A 10,159-nucleotide genomic window follows, 5' to 3' on the forward strand; every position below is an offset into this window, starting at 1 on the left:
TGGTTCGTGTAAATTTTATTCAAGCTCTTCAGTAATAGATTATGTAATGAACCGCACCTGAAAGCGAACGTTGGGTCTGTTTCCTTTGTTTTCCAGCATGAAATAGCAAATCGTTACAAAAAGCACCAGCTAATGTCCAATAGCGGGTTTTTTTTTTCAAATTACATTTTCAGGTTTAAGACACTTTTTAATAAAACACAAGTGTCCTGAAACTCCCCAACTTTCAGGTTTGTTTTACTCTGTCATAAAAAAAGTAGATCTGAAACTTCCAGGATTCCATTCTCTGATGTACAGTACATATTAAAAATATCAACGCACATTTGTATAATGCTCATTTAATAATAATTGTCAAAGATTGTCAAGTTCTCCAACAAATGAACAAATGATCAACAAATGATGATTAATCTCTTCTTGAATATAATCTCAAAAAAGAACCATTAAGGTTTACTAAGCTCAAAGCTTAATCAGTGTATTAAGTTTAGCTTGCATCATAGTAATTGAGCAATAAAGCCTGTCCTAATTAAAGAGTACCCAAAGTTTGAAAGTACAACATAGAATAAGAGTACCTTTAATTGCTCTAAAAAGATTTGTGTCTCCCAGGCACCTCTTTTGTCTTTGATCTTTCTGGTTTGTGCCAGCGAAGTTGAATTCCATCATCAGTTAATTTGTCTTAAGTCTGAAAACCAAATTATGACTGAGCTTAGACATTTCTCAAGCGAGTTTTCACTCAACGTTTATTTACTCAAATATTTAGTATAAAATGTACTACTGTAATCCTTATATTTTAAAAGACAATTTAGCAGTTTTACACCTTGCAAATTCAGTGGTTAACAAGGTATCTTTAAGCTAAATTTTGTGGATATTTTAACTTGATCAAAGTAAAAATGTAATGTAAAAACATTTAAAAAAATCTATAAACAATACCTTAACAACACTGTGAACACACTTTCTTTGAAATCACTGTTGCCTACTCTCCAAAGTTGGTTTATCTGGAAATAATATTATATTAGAAATAATATTAGAAGCTATTTTTACTACTGGATCTTCACTAATCAACTAATCAGACATACCCATTACACATTTTCACATTTTAACTCCACTTTTCTGCAGTATTTGCTCAGTCCTAGAATACAAAGTGGCCATATTTCAAAGTTCAAAAGTTTCAGTAATTTTTTAGAACATGAAGCTTTTTATAAAACACTTTATTTTGGCATTAAAAGATTAGCAAGATTATACATTATAAACTAAAAATAAGAATGTATGCCAGAGATGGATCCTATCATATAATGACCTATCTGTAACCTAGAATACTAGTAGTGAATATGTTCTACACATTTGTATTTTGCATTTGCAAGGAATTAGGTCAGGATTTTTTTACACTATTGTTATATTAGTATTACTGTAGTGTTGCTAATGTGCTACATGCAATTTATAATCTTAAAAATGTAAAATTCCCACATTTGTAGTTGATTTTGTGTGATCTTCACCTTCACACTATTTTATATGCCATTTATTGCTTATTAATGTACTATTTTTAATCAAAATAATATAAAGACCTGTATGTATTCAAATAGTATTATCATTATTTATACTTACGCATCAAAAGACGATTGCTGAGAAAAACATGACAGTATTAAACCTAAATGGCAAACAATAAATATCAGCACTGCATTGTGGTATATAACCAGAAAAGATGCTGTGTTAGATATGTTTTCAATTTCAATTATATATGCATTTATTAATGTTGTCAATATTATTACGGTTGCAATTTAACTGTGGTGAGAAACCCTGTCTGTCATACAGGAGAGTGGGGTTTGATTCCTGACAGGGAGCTAAGGAGCTTTTTCTATAACCTGTTTACAATTTAAACTGTAGTGTGAGACGCCTTTCTTCTACAGAAATCTATTTTTTTAAAAGGAGATGAATTAGTTATAACAACACAAAACATCAAAGTGAAGTTGCTTTTCAGCAACTCCTTGGGTACATGGGAATTTAGTTTTTTTTAACAGCAGGGTCATTTGCAAAATTAAACAAGGAATTGATTCACTCCTGTGGAATACTGTATAAAATGGAAAACAGGTTTGATATGGAAACAACTACACACATTTTAGTTTTTTTTCCCCAATTGTACTCCCATCAAAGTGACATAAGAAAAGTCATTGTCAGAAGTGGGATATGAAAACAAGCCACCAGGGGAGACCGATGTAATAACTTAGTTATAAGGACATAAGGAGTGCAAAACATGTTAAGTTATTTCAGTGTCGGTAAAAGAGGGACTCAAGGACACAAAGACTCTAGTTTGGGATTCAGGCTGAGAAAGGGAAGTGTGACTTTGGACACAGGGCATTGCAGAGAGGAACAAATGGCGCAACGAAACAAAATGCCAAAACCCCAGATTGAACCAGGGACCTTTAGAGCATCAGTCTAAGGCTTTCTCAGCTGAGCTATTTCAACCTCTGTGTATGATCCAACCTCTGCTGTCTGCAGTAGCCTCCCAAAGTTCAGGCATGAGTACACGAAGAGGAGTGGTAGAGTGTTACTGCAACGTCATTCAGAAGGGGAGTGATCCAGCTCAGCTCTCTGAGTTTTGGTAGATACATCTTCTTCATGAGTAACGTAGGATCAACTTCTTCAGGCTGGAGGAAGGGCTTGCATTTCGGCAGTAGTAACTGACTGAGTAGTGACTTCTAGGACCTGGTCTTATCAGGTTGCTTTGCCACATTTGTCAGTTCTGCTGAAAAGACCTGTCTCTAGGAAATTTAGGAAGCAGAAGAATGACTATCTGAAAGGTGACATGATCTGCTGGCTGTTTGATGTGATCATGAATGACACAGGAAATTCGAATTCTTGCAATAAGACAAAACAAGATCCATAAAACACTGGCAGAAGTGCAAAATGTGAGAAGATAAAAAGACACCTGTTTCTGCCCAATTTCAAACAGGGGATCTTGCGCATGTGTGATGAACGTGATAATCACAATATTACAGAAATGACAGCAGCATTGAACATGGTGAGATGTAAAAGATTGTTAATTCCCTTCAAATACTCACAGTGTGTTTATTCTGCTGTATTAATTTACTGTGCTCATCCAGCAGTAACAAACCTGTTATCTACACACTGCTCCCAGAGCTGGATAGGTGACTCCACATTCTACAGCTCTCTAGCATAGAGGAAGTCAGACTACAGAAATGGAGAAAATCTCCTCTTCAGAATGTGGAAATATATTCCTGAGAGAAGTCCTTTCTCGAAGTTCAACACTCTCTGCAAGTCACCCATTCCCACCTTGCGCAGTGTAGTGGTTATCACATTCTCTTAACACAAAGGGTTTCAGTTTGAAAGCAGGCAAAAACAAGTGATCACTTTTTGCACATTTGTCACTGCTGACGTTGCTTTATGGGTCTATTTTCTATACTGTGCTGATCAATTGGAAATCACATGGCAAAAAAGACCCATTCCCACACCTAAGGTCAAATATTAGGAATCAAAACTGCTCGAGTGTATGGAAGCACACAGCTTTATTAAAATTTCCAAGTGCAAGATCTTTTTATTCATAAAAGACCCTATTTATGTTGTATGAGAAATATTAATATTAATACAGTGAATACATTTTTCACCAAATAAATGGGCTTCCTGACTTCAGAAAGCCTTCTAGACAAATACTAAAAGAGCAAAAATTCCATTTGGTAAATGAAATGAAAACACATACCCTACCAAACCTTGAGTACAGGCCATTCAGGATGATAATACAAAACTATTTATAATTCAACAAATAAAACCTGTCAACTGGTAATCACCACTTATCATAAAAAAATGAGTAGCAATACTCAGTAGGGGACTCTTGGGTGCAAGTTAAATCCATGCAAGAAGGGGGTTTAGTGTTATATTTCCAAATCAGATATGCAAATGAGAGATCTGGCCCAGCCAATCTCAAAGCTCCCTTGGTCTGGAATGGAGCTGCTCCCCTCTTCTAGTTATTCACACTGGAGTTAGGTTACATATTAGCACATTTCATCTAACAAGAAACAAAAACGTAAACAAATGACCTGGAATGTGACCACACCTATGAGAATGTAGTTCAACGGATAACTTGTAAACCTTGTGTAAGAGGACCCGGGGAAGGGTCATCTCTAACCGGTATTTCAGGAATGAAACACTGAAAATACTAAAGTGTGGTGCGAGTACTATCGTCATTTACATAAACTCTCCCCCGGAGACACCACACAGGATACACCCTGGATGGGATGTGTGTGTGTGTGTGTGTGTGTGTGTGTGTGTGTGTGTGTGTGTGTGTGTGTGTGTGTGTGTGTGTGTGTGTGTGTGTGTGAGTGTGTGAGTGTGTGAGTGTGAGAAGAAAAACTATGGAACAATTAATACAGCAGTTGTCCCAGGCCACCCTCGCCCAATTCCAGGCATTAAAAGGACAACAAGAAGCTATCGAAGCGCAACGGGAGGCGAACCAAATCCAAAGCGAAACTAACGAACGAATTATAGAGGAGCAAAAATTAGTACGCGCAGAATTGTACAGATTAGGGGAAGAAATCCGGCAGGCCCCGTTAGCGGGGAGGGACACTGCTCAGGCGGAACAAATCACGCTACAAAAGATGACTGAGCTTGATAATGTGGAAGCGTATTTAACCACCTTTGAAAGAACTGCATCTCGAAATGCATGGCCCAAAGAGCAATGGGCGGGAGAGTAGCCCCTTATTTAATTGGAGAAGCCCAAAAAGCATATTATGATTTAAAAGAGGAAGATGCAGAGAATTATGAGACTCTGAAAAGGGAGATATTGGCAAGACTAGGGGTAACCATGGCGATACGAGCAGTCCGGTTTCACAATTGGAGATACCAGATGAACAAGCCTACGAGGTCTCAGATGTTTGACCTGGTACATCTGGCAAAGAAATGGCTCCAGCCAGAAGAATTAAACCCAGGACAGGTGGTAGAAAGGGTGGTGTTGGATCACTTTGTGAGGAGTCTGCCTGTTCACCTGAAAAGGAAAGTAAGTGAAGGGGATCCCCAGACACTAGATCAGGCCGTGGACTTGGTGGACAGACACCATGCCACAGAGGCCCTGATTAGGGAGGAAAAGGGGGACTTTTGGAAGGAGGAGAGAAGAAGCCCTAAGAGTCTGGAAACCGAAATAAAGTATCGGCCAATAAAGTATAGTGATTATCAGGAACCTATACAATTTAAAAAACCCCTTCGGGGGAGGTCTGACTCAAGGCCCTGGCCATGGAAAGAAACCCGGAGATGTTTTAATTGTCAGGAAGAAGGGCATTTAGCCAGCTATTGCCCTGACCTGTCCAAACCCATGCAGGTAGACCCCAGAGGTGAAGCCAAATGTAACTACTTTACAGCACAGGTCCCGACCTGCGAGGATCCCCATCTTACAAAAGTTGAGATGGGGGAGAACCCATCGAGGCCTTGTTGGACTCTGGCAGTACTGTGACCCTGGTGACACCTACAATACTTCCGGGAGAACTGGAGATTCCGAGAACAGAGGGAATACCTATTACTTGCATTCACGGGGACACCAAGGTCTATCCGACGGTCGAATTGAGCATCTCTACAGAACAGGGGACCTACCGTGCAACGGTAGGAATGGTTGAGCAGTTGCCATACCCTGTCGTACTGGGACGAGACTGTCCCCATTTCCTCCAGATTTGGAACACGGTCCAAACAGCTCGGCTAAGACCAATCCCCTGCCCGGAAGACCGTGGTGACGCCCCTACCGACGACCCTGATGAGACGGACCCACAAGAAGGCGGAGCTGAACTTGGAGTTGAGTTTGAAAATATGGATCTACTGAACTGGGAACCCCCAGAACGTCCTGGTAAGTCTGGGTCGTCCCAACTAGATGGGAACTTGAGACATGCGTGGGGGCATGTCAGGAAAATTGATGGGAAGTGGTGTACTGATCCTAATATAGTTAGTTACCCATATTTTATGACAAAGAATAATCTCCTCTATCAGGTGCAGCGGAAGGGACAGGAAGAAGTGGAACAACTCCTTATTCCCCGGGCCTACCAGATGAAGCTCCTCAACTTGGCCCATAGCCACCTCCTGGGCGGACACCTGGGGGTAAAGTAGACATCCGAGAGACTCCTCTCTAGGTTCTTTTGGCCAGGGATCTATAAGGCCATCGAGAAGTACTGTCGGGAATGCCCCGAGTGTCAGAAAAGTGCGCCACAACCTTATTATAGAAACCCTTTGATTCCCCTCCCAATTATTGAAACCCCCTTCGAACAGATTGGGATGGATTTGGTGGGCCCCCTGATCAGAACCACCAAAGGTCACCAGTAAATTTTAGTAATAGTGGACTATGCTACCAGGTACCCCGAAGCCATTCCGTTGAGAGCTGCCACCGCCAAAAACATAGCTAGGGAGCTAGTACAACTGTTCGCTCGAGTCGGTATTCCTAAAGAGATCCTAACTGATCAAGGAACACCTTTTATGTCTAAAGTCATGCGAGACTTATGTAAGCTACTGGGTATACAGCAGATCCGAACCTCAGTTTATCACCCTCAAACCGATGGTCTAGTAGAACGTTTTAATAAGACCCTGAAAAGCATGCTTAGGAAGACTATGCAAAAGGATGGGAAAAATTGGGATCAGCTGCTCCCGTATCTCATGTTTGCGGTTCGAGAAGTACCTCAGGCTTCGACTGGCTTTTCCCCATTTGAATTATTATACTCTCAGAAACCACGGGGCCTATTGGACGTGGTCAAAGAATCGTGGGAACATCAACCTTCCCCTTTACAAACTATCATTGAGCATGTGGAACAGATGAGAGAAAGAATAAATGTTATTGTTCCCATAGTGAAAGTAAAACCTGGAGAAAGCCCAGGCTCAACAACAACAAATTTATAATAGGGGAGTAGTTGCGAGGGAATTTCAGATTGGGGACAGAGTACTGGTTCTAGTTCCAACCCCAGAGTGTAAATTCTTGGCATCCTGGCAGGGGCCTTATAAAGTGGTGGAAAAGGTGGGGCCAGTCAACTATAAGTTCAAGCAACATGACAGAAGACGGCAGCATCAAATCTACCATGTCAATTTGCTGAAGAAATGGCATGGTTCCGAAGTTCTGCTCACCCACTTTTCCCCAGACCCTCTGGAAGAAGAAACGGATACGGTAGCCATGGGAGACCTGGCTCCGGCACAGAAACAGGAACTACAAGAATTCCTAACCCAAAACAAAGATGTTTTTTCCCGGACACCTGGTCGAACCCACCTTATACAACATAGGATTATCACAGAATCAGGGAAAAAGGTAAGGCTACCCCCGTATCGAGTACCAGAAGCCAAAAGGAAATTGATTAAAGAAGGTGGGAAAAATGTTGGAGATGGGAATAATCGAGGAATCCCATAGTGAGTGGGCTAGCCCGATAGTTCTGATCCCCAAGCAGGATGGAACTATTCGATTTTGCAACAATTTCAAAAGGTTAAATGAGATCTTGCTGTTTGATGCATACCCCATGCCCCGTATAGATGAACTAATTGAGCGATTAGGTAACGCTCGATACATCAGCACCCTTGATCTTACTAAGGGATATTGGCAAGTGCCGCTGGCCGAAGAAGATAAAGCCAAAACCGCTTTTGCCACACCTGAGGGACTATATCAGTATAGGTTCCTACCCTTCGGTTTGCATGGCGCTCCCGCAACATTTCAAAGATTGATGGACCGAATTCTGAGACCGTATCGGGATTTTGCAGCCGCCTACTTGGATGACGTCGTAATCCACAGCACGACCTGGGAACAACATCTACAACACCTGGAAGCAGTGACTGGAGCGTTGCGAGCAGCAGGATTAACGGCCAACCCAAATAAATGTAGTCTGGGGGTTAGGGAAGCCAATTACCTGGGTTATACGATCGGGAGAGGATTGATCATGCCCCAAGATCAGAAGGTACAGTGAATTAAGAACTGGCCCAAACCAGCTACCAAGAAGCAAATTCAAACGTTTTTGGGACTGGCAAGTTACTATCGACGTTTCATTCCAGGGTTTGCCTCCATGGCCGCCCCTCTACACGACCTGACGAAGATGAGCTGTCCGGAGAAAATAAAATGGACCGACTTGGAAGAGAGGGCCTTCCGAGACTTAAAAGCAACTCTCGCTTCTCAACCTGTCTTACAGGTACCAGACTTCAGTAAGCCTTTCATGGTACAAACTGATGCTTCGGACACTGGGATTGGAGCCATACTGTCGCAAGAAATTGAAGGACTGGAGCATCCTATTCTGTATATCAGCCGTAAGTTGAATCCGGCTGAAAAGCACTATTCTACGATAGAGAAAGAATGTCTAGCAATCAAATGGGCCCTAGACTATTTGAGGTATTATTTATTGGGAAGACGATTTATATTATACACAGATCATGCGCCATTAACATGGATGTTACAAAATATGGATAAAAATGATAGAATTACATGATGGGGTCTTAGTCTGCAAAGATTTCAATTCCAAACGGTATATAGACCCGGAAGGAAACAAGGAAATGTAGACGCCCTCTCCCGAATGCACTGTTTATTTTTTTCTAGATCGTCCGAGGTCGGGGCTGATCTCAGGGGGAGGGAATGTAAGAGGAGCCAGGGAAGGGTCATTTCTAACAGGTATTTCAGGAACGAAACACTGAAAATACTAAATATGGACCTTAGCAAAATGGCAGCCAAAAGAAATCAGCTGACCAGGAAATGGAAAGGGTCTATTCTGAGAAACAACGAGACACAGCTGAGCCGCATCAGGAGCCGAAATATAAGTGCCCCGGAGGCAGTGAACAGGGCGGAAGCTGGTAAGGTGAATGCGGTTTGGAGGAGAAGAGAGGAAAGAGGTGCATGTTAAGGATCGGGCTAAGGAATATGGACTACTGAAAGGAAAAAGGGTTTATGGTTTTGGATTACGGACACTGGTTAAGGATACATCGCGGATTGGCTTTATTACGGACTTTTGGAAATCGGATCGGATCAGGACTAAGGGAACGGATTGCAGACTGTATTCGGAAGACAGTTGGAGGAAGAAACGCCATGGATCTCTGGAAAGAAAAGTGTGGTGTGAGTACTACCGTCATTTACATAAACTCTCCCCCGGAGACACCACAACGCATATATAATTGACATTGGAAACACAGTAACTTTTCCGGTTATATACCACAATGCATTGCTGATATTCGTTAGTCGCCATTTTGGTTAAATACTTTCATGTTTTTCAATGAAGAAGAAATCTGCAAAAATCTCAGCAGTCCTCTTTTGACAAGTATAAATAATAATAATTATTTATAAAGGAGGTGCTGTTGTGGTGTGGCGTAAGGATCTATATATCTTTGAAGCCTCTAGACAACTAACTGACACTTCTGCCTACCTCCCTCTCCAACAGGACCCTACCACTGACTACCAAAAGGAAGTGGTATCCACCATTTCTCTTCTTATCAGCAGTAATGAGCTCCCCCAGGAGGCAAACCGGCTCATCATGGAACATCCACAGGTATCTCAATTTTACCTCCTCCCCAAAATCCACAAACCAGACACCCCTGGACGCCCCATCGTATCAGCATGTAACTGTCCAACTACTTACATGTCAGCCTTTCTCGACAGCCTCATGAGACTGCTGGTTGACGATCTTCCCTCATACATCAAAGACACCAACCACGCGCTCCAACTTTTTAATGATTTCCAATTTCAGGGTACCGAATGCTACATTTTTACCATGGACATCACATCTCTGTACACCGTCATTCCCCATAATGACGGCCTTACAGCCCTCAAGCACACGCTGGACAAACGCACAGTGCTTGATCCACCCACCCACACCCTGGTACGCCTTGCAGAATTGGTCCTCACACTGAACGCATTCTCTTTCAATAATCTTTTTTACCAACAGGTCAGTGGAGTTGCCATGGGCACCAGAATGGGACCCAGCTATGCCAACATTTTTGTCGGCTGGGTAGAAGAACGCTTCTTCGCTTCCTACACTGGCTATGTCCCTGACCTCTACAAACGATATATTGATGACTGCGTCGGTGCCGCCACATGCTCCAACGATCAGCTTGAGTTCTTCATGAACCATTTCACCAACTTCCACCCGTCCCTCAAATATACGGTTAACATATCCTCCACCACTCTTCCATTTCTAGACATCCACTTGTCTATCAACTACCCCCGACTGTC

The 10,159-nt window shown here is 42.1% G+C and overlaps 1 non-coding gene across 1 annotated transcript; it reads right to left on the bottom strand.

Moving 5' to 3' along the window:
* Positions 1 to 3,621: 3,621 nt before the first annotated feature.
* Positions 3,622 to 3,679, bottom strand: LOC148824496 (U7 small nuclear RNA). Its single transcript, XR_016093266.1, has one exon. It is a non-coding gene; the product is annotated as a U7 small nuclear RNA (small nuclear RNA).
* Positions 3,680 to 10,159: the final 6,480 nt, after the last annotated feature.

Source organism: Atractosteus spatula, chromosome 10 (assembly GCF_055471065.1).
Source record: "Atractosteus spatula isolate fAtrSpa1 chromosome 10, fAtrSpa1.hap1, whole genome shotgun sequence".
Lineage (NCBI taxonomy): Eukaryota > Metazoa > Chordata > Actinopteri > Semionotiformes > Lepisosteidae > Atractosteus > Atractosteus spatula.